Consider the following 12,361-nt stretch of genomic DNA (forward strand, 5'->3'; position numbering starts at 1 on the left):
CTCTGTTATCTACATCATGTGGTTTCTGAGATTGCTCTGAGTGTCAAGAAAGAGGGCATGAAGAATTATATGGGAGCTTTGTATGGGCTAATCCTGGAAGTGATATACTGTATATCCTTTGTGCTCAAATTCCATTGGCCTCAGTTGAATGGCTTTATTCTATTGGCCACATAAATGTAAGGGGGACTTGGACTTGTATATGCCTTCTGTCTGGGCAATTAGTTCCCAGCAACAGCTTTAAAACCGTAGATGGGAAAATGAGTCTTTGATTTAAAAACCAGTGGTCTGCGCCACACTTACCTGGAGTTATCTTGGTATAGATCATTCAAAATCTGTTAGTGTAAAGATAATGCTTTCCTTTGTTGACACTTATCACTTTTGATTGTCTGAACAGTGGAGATCCATTGAAAAACACTAAATGTAATTATCTTTGATGGGGAAACTGGTTTTTAATGTTCCCAGAGCCACTGGTATCAAATAATATCAAACATTTAAAATATTATTTTATTGAATTGTAGAACTTCAGAACTAGAAGGAAAATTGGAGAATGACCAGTCCAACACCATTTTCTAACAAACGGAATCACACGTTATATATTATGCAGTTAGGCTGTAAATTTTGTTGAGTGCAGGAATATATGAAATCTGTCTTTTTCTTGTGCCTAAATGAAACCCACGGAAAAAGCTAGCCACTTAAAGAGTCATGTTAACTGTTTCAAGCTTCTAAACTATTAGACGTATCCTCACTCTGACGTGAGGTGTGCAAAGGGACAATGATAATTTTGCAGCTTGTCCCATGTGCCAGCATTATTTGATTTATATGCTGTACCTGCCTCCTGTGATGCTGTGTGAATTCATAAATCTGAGTAAAAGAACAGGGACCCATAACTCAAAGAGGATGAGATGGGCTAAACCCTGAGGCTGAGAATGTACTGCAGAACTGGAGCTCTGTTCCCTCATGGATACCCATGGGTATCAAAGTTGCTGAAGGTTAGCATTCATCGTAAAGGGTCTCAGTCAAGGTACATGGCGGGATTCCAAGAATAGTTTTTTGGTTTTTGGTTTTTTTTTGTCTTCAAACTTTTGTGTAGTCCACATAACATTCTTTTGTTGTTTTTGCCTTTTTAAAAATAAGATAAACTTGATGCAATTTAGTGTCGTACTAATGCGCACCTCTGCATCATGCACACCTATTTGTCAGTGCCTACTGTGTGCAGGATGTCGTCCTATACAGGTATTATGGGCAGATGAAAAATTATAAGGCGCATAGTATAAGCTCTCAAACGTATCGTCTAGCAAAGGATATGACAGAGCTCATAAAAAACAATGACAACACATGGGCATTATATGAAAAGGATCGTAGGGATATAAAACACTCGGTCGTACAGAAATTCCGAAGAAAAAGAGTTCCCTGAGGATGAAGTAGTGAAGGACCATCTAATATAAAGTAAGATAAGTAGTAAATGCATGCTGCAACCACGCTGCTTTATATTCATAAAAGCTTTTGGAGTAGCCAAGTCCTATCACTTCTCCAATCTTTGGTCTGCCTTTACTTTGTACTTATTATAATTAGGTCTGTATCTCAGTGTTTAGTAAAACTTATACTAAAATTATGAGATTTTTGTCAGATATTTAGGGTTTTAAAATTAACTAATTAATGATTGAAATACAGACATTTAGTTTTATTCTGTCACAGACAGTAACCTCATCTCTGCCCAACCACAAACGGATGCTCTGGTTTTTAGTATATGAAGGTTAGGCATGCCCTTAATTGGTTCATTCAACAAGTAATTTGAACATGAAATATTCAGTAAGCAGTAATTCTGTGTCAAACACTATTCGGGTGGAAGGAGGACAACATTGAGAAAGATAGAGAAGTCAGGATGGCCAAGCAGTCTAAGGCACTGTGTTGAGAAGGATAGAGACCCAGCCCTCACCATCTTGAGACTTACAGTCTGTGAAGTAGACAGATATTTCCATCAGCCATGACATGAAATGACAGTAAGTACTAGGAGGAAGAAAGCACAGCGAGTGTTCCTTCAAAACTGTTTAGCAAAGATTCTGACTTAGTCTCCTGGAAGTCAGGAGAGACTACATTAAAGTGAAAATATAAACGATATAAAGGAAGTGGCCAACTGAAGATTAAGTGGAATTTTGTCCTAGGCTGAGAAAACAAGAAAAAGCAAATGTGATTTTGCCAGTTTTAGGAGGCTCTGTGAAGTAGCTTTCTCCTACCTAAAGGTAAGGAGATGATATAATCCAGCAGTTTTCAAAGTGTAGGCAGAGAGTCTGCAAGGACAAAATTATTTTCATAATAATACCAGGGTTTATTTGGGTTTTTTTCCACTCTCATTTTCTCATGAGAGTGTTCCAGAAGCTACATAACATGTGATATCACAACAGATTGAATCTCGAAGATAACCCGAGAATCCAGCTGTCTTCTATTAGGCCAGACATTAAAGAGATTTCCAAAAATGTAAAACAATGTCACCTTCTGCCTAATTGGTTTTAGAAAATAGAGTTTGTAAAAATATGTTATTTATGTAAGCATATAATGCATTTATTTTTATTTCTAAGTGAATTAATAAATACATATTTTTTAAATGTCTCAGTTTTAATTTAAACATGTAAATGCTGAGAGATATAATCCACATAAACAAAAGCTATTTTGGGTGGGTCCTAATTAATTTTTAATAGGGTTAAGTAGTTGAGACCAAAAAGCTTGAGAACCACTAATTTAATCTCTTGCTCAAAATGGGGACATTTTGAGAGTGAAAGGAGATACTTTTTTTTTTTTTTTGAGATACTCTTAATAATTATACCAGAGAACAAAGTGACATTACATCCCAGCATACCTAGGACAATCTTAGTTTATATATATTTTCCTAGTATATATTATTAATAGCTTTTAGTTTCACTGTCAAAATATCCTGATTTGAAGGATCAGCTGTATGGTCACCCTACCTATGGGACTAATTAATGATGGCCTTGTCTTACACCCTCCTAAGCTTGCTATGAAAGAGAGCTCCAGAACATGAACTTTGGTGGGGAACTATATATGAGGGACCTTGTGGGAGCAAATATGCCTATCACAGACAGACTGGTGGAAAGAAGCAAGGGCAAACTTTATGTTTGTTGTTTTGTTTTATCTCAGAGTATGGCATTATGGGTTTAGACATCTTGAGTCTGAGAAGAGCACTGTTAATCTGTGTTTTAGAGGAACAGATTTTTAGAGTATCCTGTACCAACTCTAGTAGTTACCTGGACATCTGAAGAATAAAATCTTTCCTTTGAAGCAACTTCAGCCTTTGAGAGAATGTTAAGAGGAAAGAATAATTCCTGTGCTGCATTTTATAGCAGGTCACTCCCAAGTATGGATGCTTGTTATGAAAACTGGAGAAATTTACATACTCAAATTGAAATAAAGTCATTGCCCGAACAGAATCCTTCAGGCATTAAAAAAGAAAACAAAACACCTGCCTAAAGCACCAGAAGCAAAAGGTATTGTGTTGAGTATCTTCCCTCTTTCCCAAAGGTTGAGATAGCTAACATTTATAGAACAACAGCGCACCAATCTGTAATGAAATACGTCGCTGAATCACAACTAAAGATTTTGAGGTCAGATACATCCTTTGGAATATCTGCCAACCAATAACATGGATACATTATGGATTCTCTTTGAGTGTTTTAAGAAACAATAGAAACATTACAAGCAGGATGGAAAAAAAGAGAGAGAGAGCAAAAAAAAAAAACCAGCCAGGGAGAGTGAGAAAAAAAAAAAGAGAGAGCAAGAGAGCCAGCAATAGGCTTACGTGAGCATACACCTTGTTTCCTGGGCACATCAAGGGCTTCTAGCCAAGGGCTGTGATGTTATTCTAGACATTTTTACTGACATAAAATAAGGAGTCTAAATTATGATGAAATCAGAACCAGAAGCCAACCACTAGGGAAGCCATTAACAATTTAACATGAGGGAGTGTGGATTCTACTTGTCAAAGAGAATATTAGAAGACTGTTTGATATAAAATGCAACTATCACAGCACTGAGGGTTGGGTACTTCAGCTGGGTTTTCCTTGAACTCCTTGCCTTACAAAGTTAAACACAGACCTGGGTGTTTCACAAGGACAGCGTATCTTATGCCAAAGCAAAAAATCACATCAACTGAATAGGATGAAAGTTTGATTGGATACCTGTCTATCAAGTAGTTGTCTGGCAAAGGCAAAGACCACAGGGAACAGTAAGAGGTGAAAGTGGACCTGAGGAAAAATTCAGAGTGCTTTTTTTAATTTTTAATTTTTATTGAGGTATAATTGACATACAATGTTATATTAGAAGAGAATTCTAAATCTAAGACACATTGAGTCAAATTCTAGCTTGGTTGTTTCCTGTCTGTGTGATCTTGATACAGTTTTATCCTCTAGAATCATAATGAACTTCATCTTAAAATGAGACTAATAATATCTACCTTATAAGAATGATGTCAGAATTAATGAACAACAACAAAAAAGGTACCTAGCTCAGTGCCTGGAGGGAGTGGGAACGCATTAAAAATTACCCATCTATCCTTATTTTTCACCCAGTCTTAGTATTGAGGTCTCGTTCTCCTTTTCTTACTTCTCCTTCTCCATCTTGTTTTTCTTTTTTTTTCCTGTTCTTTTAAGACAGTTTTATTTTGATATAATTATAGATTTACAGAAAAGTTGCGAAGATAGTACAAAGAGTTCCTGCATAACCCTCACCTAGTTTTCCTTTTTTTCTTTTTTAAAATCATTTTTCTTCAGTTGGTTTATTTGAATGCGTGTTCTCAGCTATCTTAAAAATAGATTGTACTCTAGTATAATGTAGTATTACTCACTTCACTTGTACCTTTTTCATCCCTTCATTACACAATTGATGAACGTTAAATGATTACCCTAGAGTAGAACAATGTTAAATTATCTGGGGCTGAGTATGATTATTGACTTTCTTTTTGGATGCAGAAAACTTTGGAATAATCTAGCCTATAACTTGGGGGGAAGACAGTCAGGTGGAAGCAAAAGAAAAAGTTGATAAAACCCCTATGCCAGTCTGATGGTGCAGTTATTATATGTATTTGCTTATATATTTATAGATGTATGTTATATATATTTATATATGTGCCCTAACATCTAACAATATGTCTGGTGGTTCTAATAATTGGTAAATCCTTTCAAAGATGTGATGGTTAGGTTATAAGGTTTAAAAGGTCCAGGATAGAAGGTTTAGTTTAAGGGTATATCCACAAGGACTTTATGTAGTGTCCTGATGTATCCTCAAGGCCCTGGGTAACAGAAGGAGGAACTGAGCTTCTTTAGTTTCATCTCCCATCTCATCTCCTTCCCGGGTCTCTTTTGTCTTTGCTTGCAAAGGTTATCTCCATAATCCTTCTACTGTTCTCATGGAGGTTTTTCACCTAACAATGTTTCCCCCTGAGAACGTTCTATGCTCTGAACTAGCCACGATAGCCTTGCTAATTTTCACCAATAGCAAGTACTCTTCCCTTGATACTCTGTTTAAGCTACATGTCAGGGGAAGAAAATGAGTTCAAATGTAGGAATTCACCTAGACCATTATAGGTAACTAACTTAATGCCTTTTTCCTCCCTGGGTCAGTTACATTTTAAGAGAAGAAGCCTCACAGTTAAAAAAAAAAATACTGTCATACCCAAGAATGGCCTGTAACGTTGGAAGTTTAGGCACTGTGGCAGGGAGAAGGAAAAGAGATCTGAAAGCATAACCTTTCTTGGTCCTTCTCCAACTGAGGGCTGCTGGAGACACTGAAAAAGTATCCAACTTTTCCTGATAGTTTGAAACCTCTTCAATTCACTACATTTAAGATAGCAGAGGTAATACTATTTATGAATAAAGAAAAACATGCTATGAGAGGGTAGGAGAGGGCTAGGAAATGACAAAAAGGATTGGGTGCCAACCGAAGGGACTGTCAGGTCATTTGGAGAAGGTGCTATTATCACACTATCTTTATCTCAACATGAAAATTAAAACTGTCTGTGTTGGTGTCATGAATCCAGTGCCATTTAAGCTTCCAAGATCCAAACCAGTGTAACGCAAAAACTCACCTAAAGCAATTTTGAGAAGAATCTCACTTAGTCCACTACAAGCTCTTCCTTTAGCTGTAGACCTAGGCATAACAGTTTTGGAAACAAGAAATAATGAAGTGCAATGCTAAAGAGTGGGAAATGAAGAACGATTTGAAGGTGTGAAAGGATTTGGAAAAAGATAAAATGTAGTGACAGAAGTTTATTTCATTCCCATCATGAGATTTGGCAATGGTTATGTTGCTTCTTGCCTTCAGTTACCAAGGCCACAAACCATTATTTTCAGAGGCTCATTGCCCTGTATGTACATCAGAATTTGATAGAAAGATAAAGGGGTTGTGAGCGAAAAATTGGCTGTTCTCTTAATAGATTTTCTTTTTCTTTTGGAGAGGATAGCTTGTAGAAGGAAATACTCATAAAATAATAATAATAATAATAAACATGAATCATCATCAAGTCTTTGTTAGAAAACTGTGCTCAAATCAGATCCCTCCACCCTCGACCTTCCCGTTCTCCATCTTCACTGACATAAAGAACATGTACGAAATACTGATAATTCTCTGGAAGTACTCCTGGCTTGCCCACCAGTGAAACTTTTATTAAAATTTTAATAGACACGTAAAAAGAAGTAAGCTTACCGACAGAACAAATTCACCAGATGAACTATACAGTTCCCAGACAATGCAATTTAAATTATATAATGAAATTGCAAACAGTGGAGTAAATTAAATGAGAAAAAATACATTCTGAGATATTAACCAAGGAGGCTCACAAATCAAGCTTAGGTTTTCTTGGAGACAAGATGAACGCACTTGTATGTGGACAGTATAATCTTCCATTTCTTCCTCTGATATCACTCTAACTGGCTTTTCAAATGCACTGACAGAATGCAGTTTTTACTGGAGAGGGATTCAGAATGAGAATTCCTTCTGCTAACCACTAATAAGCAATGCTAGCAAGAGTATATGATATTTTTAAGATTTTGTGCATAGCGCATGAGATTAGCTGAGAGTTCATTATTCTAATATGGTTGTGCAAACCCAATTTCGTGTTAGTTCAATAGGAATTATACTTTGCTGGGAGGTACGCATCTGTTCCTATTACACTTGCAAGTGCAGCAAATTTTCAGGCTTTCATTTGCCTCTCACATTTGGTACTGCAGGCAAAATGCCATTAGGCAAAGGTAAGAGGAAAAGGCAGACAGAGAAGCCACGAGACCCTGGTCCAGCCTCTGACCTCCGCTCAGGAGGTACAGTTACGGCCAAATTATGCTATCAGGATTGTTCATTTCCTACATGATCTGAGCTTTATGCTCCACGAGGAGAAGGAGAGGTGACTGAATGGCTTGAGGTACGACCTCCCCATTGACTGCATACTGACAGTGCTATTTATTCCTTAGACCCTCATCTCAGAGCTGAGATGTGCAAGAGTGCTCCGTGTGTCTGAGCCAAATGCTATTTCAAATGCCATGTTTGGCTTTTATTTCTTTAAATGGGATCAGATTACTGTTAAAAATATTATTTCTCATTCTGTTTGTGTCCGTCTCTCCCCGACGCCTCCAGTGAAAAGGTTTCTTATCTATTTTGACAAAAATTTAAACCAAATTGACTCTGCCATAGAAAAATGGACACCGAATCTTGAAGGGTTAAACAAGCTTCAGAGAGGCTGAGATTTTTCTCTCCATAGAAACTGCATGCTTGAACGATTCCTAAGCTGTTAGGGTTACCATGGTAATTATTATTCTTAAATGGAGAGGTTTATTTGTGAAGCAAAAAGACCAACAAACTTGTTGCCTGTATCTCTAAATCAGAACTACTTGCAGCCATCTTTAAGGAGGGGCGAACTTTTTGGGGGAAGAATTGAATAATGCAGATCAGTCTTTATCAGAAAGTGTGACAGGCTTGCATAAAAGAAAGGTAGAATGTGAATATATTAGGGATATTTACTGAAGCCCCATTTATTGGATGGGCTTTACCATTTTTACCTCTTGAAGGTAAGCTGAGGATATAAACAACCCCAGAATCAATTGTATTTTAGGGGAATCGGTTTGTTAGAGCATCTGATAGATTGTTTATGTATGGCTGATCATAATGGTCTTGAGGTCAATTCATTTTAATGCAAAAATGGCTCTAAGACCTTAAATTAACTATTAAAAAATTTTTTTTTAATCCTGAAGTTACGGCCTAGTGAACCTATTTCTCCTGATTTTAGGGGAAAGAAACCTGACTGGCCATAACAACAGAGTTCATAGCCGACTTTAGCAATGTAGAGCACTTCTGCAAAGTGTAAGAGTGGTGTTATGAGTTGGGAAGGCTCAGTACCCTTCACAAGTGTACAGGCTACTCTGTGTAAGAACAATACTATCTCACAAATTTGGGACAAATTGTACAAGTCTAAAATTAACTCTGTGCTCTCTCTGTTACACTCAGTTTGACCTTAAAATCAGACATAAAGGTTTGAAAGCAGTCTGGAAATTCCTGATGGACAGGTGTATCCCTGTACTCTCTACATGCCTTTACTGTACATGCCTTTACTCTTGCCCTTATCAGCGTGTAACTGTGACTCTCTTGTCGGTCACTCCTGGTAGATGCTGAGCCTCAGAGCCTAAGGAAGAGGAGGCAGGAGATGGAGCATGAACCCAGAGTCAGGGTGCTGTGTTCAAGCCCCTTATCATTCGCCCTCTATGTGACTTTGGTAAGTTTCTGAATCTCTCTGGATCCAGTTTACCATCTATAAAATAAGTAGGATAAGAAGACCACCTTCATAGGGTGGTTGTTAGAATTAGATGAGTTAATACCTGTAAAGCTCAGAATCACTCAGAGCAGCTCCTGGCACAGAGAACATGTGATGGGAGTGCTAGTAGCTTCTCAAGGGATATTGTCTCTTTATTATTGTATTCTCAGTGCCTATTCTCGGATTAGTTGCTTAATAGAGGTTTCTTGAAGTAATGACTGAATTAGCCTTTGAGTCAATTAAGGGACCCTTTTGTACCTTCTGCCATGATTGGTCATCTTGCTTCTCGGTGAGAACTTCCGGTGACCAGGACTCATGGCATAGCAGCCCATTCTATTGTTGGAAAGCTCTGCTCAGGAACTCTTTTGTCTTCCTGGTACCTCTCTTCTGTGGGCAAAGGAAGCTTGAGCAGGCTGCCTTCTGGGGAAAATGTGCCTCTTTAAGCCTGCATGCCCTGACTATAAAAAGCCTGTGGTGTTGGGCAGGGGGAGTGTTGGTTTCTCTCTTCCACACGTCAGTGGTCAAGCTGTATATGCCTGACTGTAGTCAACAATGAGAGGTGAGTTCTAAGATTGTTTTTTTGTAGAGAGATGGTTATTTCACTTGGCAATTTGATCTCTAAACAAGGCATCTTGCCTACTTTATGGAGTTATTGTTCACTACCCCATTTTACAAGAGGTATTCGGAGAAGACTTCCTTGACATTTTTAAGCTACTGGGATGCGTTTTAATTTGTTTCTAGAGTATTTAATCTATAAGACATACCAGGCTGAATAATTTATGTAACAAAACAATGACAACAAGGTCAAAGCAGAAGTATGACTTTACAGTGGGGAATATTCATGACATGATGCTATTTGAGATATGCTTCTTGAATATTAAAGAGTTTTTCCTAATGTTATGTTCCAATTAAACAAGTGGAAAGGTATAAGAAAGAAAATTGGATTCATTTTGAATTAAGCAAATTCAGCGTAGCAGTCATCATATTTTTAATTGAAAAATGTCAACCACTGTCTGTCCACATAAAGTTTAGAGATGGTAGCTGGGGGTGTTTTCTCTTGTGACCTAGTTGTGATATAAACCGTAGAGTACCAGATATTCTGCATCAATAGATCAGATACTCATAATCTGATTTATTCAGTGATATATAACCTCAATTATTTATTTTCGGTTACATTTCAACTTAAAAGTAGAAAGCCGAAGCAACAGAGTTTGCTGCTTAAGGTAATTATAAGATGGCTTATAGATGGAGTCTGACAAGATCTAACTCTGTTCTTCCTTTTCTAGCACAGTAGGATTTATGCTCTGAAAGGGATAATGGCTTCTTATGTACAGTGGACAAAAATTAGATCATCTCATGCATAGTGTAGAGAGGATTAGGGAATGAAAAACCTGAATGTTTGCTGACCTCTATCATCAATTAGTGCTATGGTCTGGGGCTAACCACCTTGATACTGATATTTAACATTTATTAAGGACTCATTGTATTAGCTAATTAATTCTTGCACTTTTAATAGACAAGCCAAGAATCTTAGTGCCTTAATGTAAATAAAGGCTTGTTCCTTGCTTACATCAAATCAGAAGGGACCCATTCTCATTCCAGTTAGTGCCTCTGCCATCTTCTAGGGCTTCAAAATCCTCCAATGCATCCCTTGCTGGCAGAATGATGAGGGAAGCAGAAGAGAGGAAGAATGTTACAGAAGTTAGAGGGGGCCAGGCCTGGAACTGGTGTTTATCACTCTGCCCATTTTCATATATACAGAACTCACTCACATAGCCATACCTGTCTTCAGCCACAGCTGGGAAATATAGTAAAGCACGTGCCAAGGAAGAGAGGGCATAGGTGGTGTTGAGTAACTGCAGCTAGGCCCCACCACACTGTGATTAGCTCTCTAAATATTTCACTTAATTCTCACAATAACTTTTTCTTTTAATTAATGAATTAATTTTGGGCTGAGTTGGATCTTTGTTGCTGCACGCGGGCTTTCTCTAGTTGCTGAGAGCGGGGACTACTCTTTGTTGTGGTGCGCTGGCTTCTCATTGCAGTGGCTTCTCTTGTTGTGGAGCACGGGCTCTAGGCGCACAGGCTCAGTAGCTGTGGCTCACGGGCTCAGTAGTTGTGGCGCACGGGCTTAGTTGCTCCACGGCATGTGGGATCTTCCCGGACCACGGCTCGAACCAGTGTCCCCTGCATTGGCAGGAGGATCTTTAACCACTGTGCCACCAGGGAAGCCCTCACAATAACTTTTTGAAGACTAAGAAACTTGAGCTTAGAATGGTGTAGCTGGACTCATTCTTTTGTCTTAGTCTGTGCTCTAAGCCCCTATGCTTTTTTGCCTCCTTGTCTTTTGAAAATCTCTAATAATTTTCTTCACTTTCATTATGAAAATGATAGTATTCGCAATCCCTGTTATATCTCATGAGATACTGGAAAATTGTGAACATGTCCAGACTTGCCTGCTTTCCGTTACATAGATAAACTGAGCATCTTTTTGTGGCTAACTCATTGACTTGCATAGTATCTGCCATCTCCTCCTACCCTGTGCAACAATTCTCTCCCCTTTTTTTTGCCATCATAAAATCTTCCCCCTCTACTGGATCATTCTCATCAGCATACAATTGTTACCATTTCTCCAGTCTTGAAGATAAAAACACCTGACTCCACATAGCTAATTAGTTATTGCCTCATTTCTCTATTCTTTACAGCAAAATATTTTGAGTGGTGTATATTTGCCATTTCCAATTTTCCTCTGTTTCTTCCTGAATTCCCTCCAGTCAGGCACCTCCATCACTGCAGCAAAACTGATCTTGGTAAAGTCACCAATGGCTTCTTTGTTGCCAAATCCAATCAATTCTCATTCTTCATCTTATTAGACCTATCAGTATCATTTGACATCATATTATCTCCCTCCTCCTTGAAAGTCTTTCTTTACTTGGTTTCCAAGACACCAGCACTTACCTGGTTTTCTTTCCACTTTGCTGGATAGCATTTATGTGTTTGTTTCCTTAGTTCCTCTTCATCCCTCTAGCTGCTAAATAGAGAATTACTTCAGGGCTTAATCCTTAGATTAACTTTATTTTCTCTCTGTACACTCACTCCCTTGATGAGCTCATCCAGTTCGATAGCTTCAAATACATACCATCTAAAAGCTGAAGGTTTCCAGTCCTGATTCCCTGATAGAGAGTTCTCCAGATTTGTGTCACTACCTGAATGTATGATCAGTATACGTCAAGGTAAAAATGCCCCAAATTAAAGGTCTCACTCCTCTATCCTGATTCAAGCCACCACCATCTCTCATTTGGATTATCATAGTATCTTCCTAAACAATCTCTTTGCCTCTTCTCTTACTTAATTCTTACAGTCTAAAATGATCCTCTTAAAAGAGAAGTCAGATTATATCACTCCTATGGGCCAGCCAGCTAATGTTCTTCCTTCTTAGAATCGAAACCAATGCCCTTGTAACGGCCCAAGAGGCTTTTCAAGATCTGATTCCTCCATTTTTTTTTTTTTTTTTTTTTTTTGGGAACTGCGGAGCACAGGCTCTGGACGCGCAGG

Source organism: Neophocaena asiaeorientalis, unplaced genomic scaffold (assembly GCF_003031525.2).
Source record: "Neophocaena asiaeorientalis asiaeorientalis breed wild unplaced genomic scaffold, Neophocaena_asiaeorientalis_V1.1 scaffold144, whole genome shotgun sequence".
NCBI lineage: Eukaryota > Metazoa > Chordata > Mammalia > Artiodactyla > Phocoenidae > Neophocaena > Neophocaena asiaeorientalis.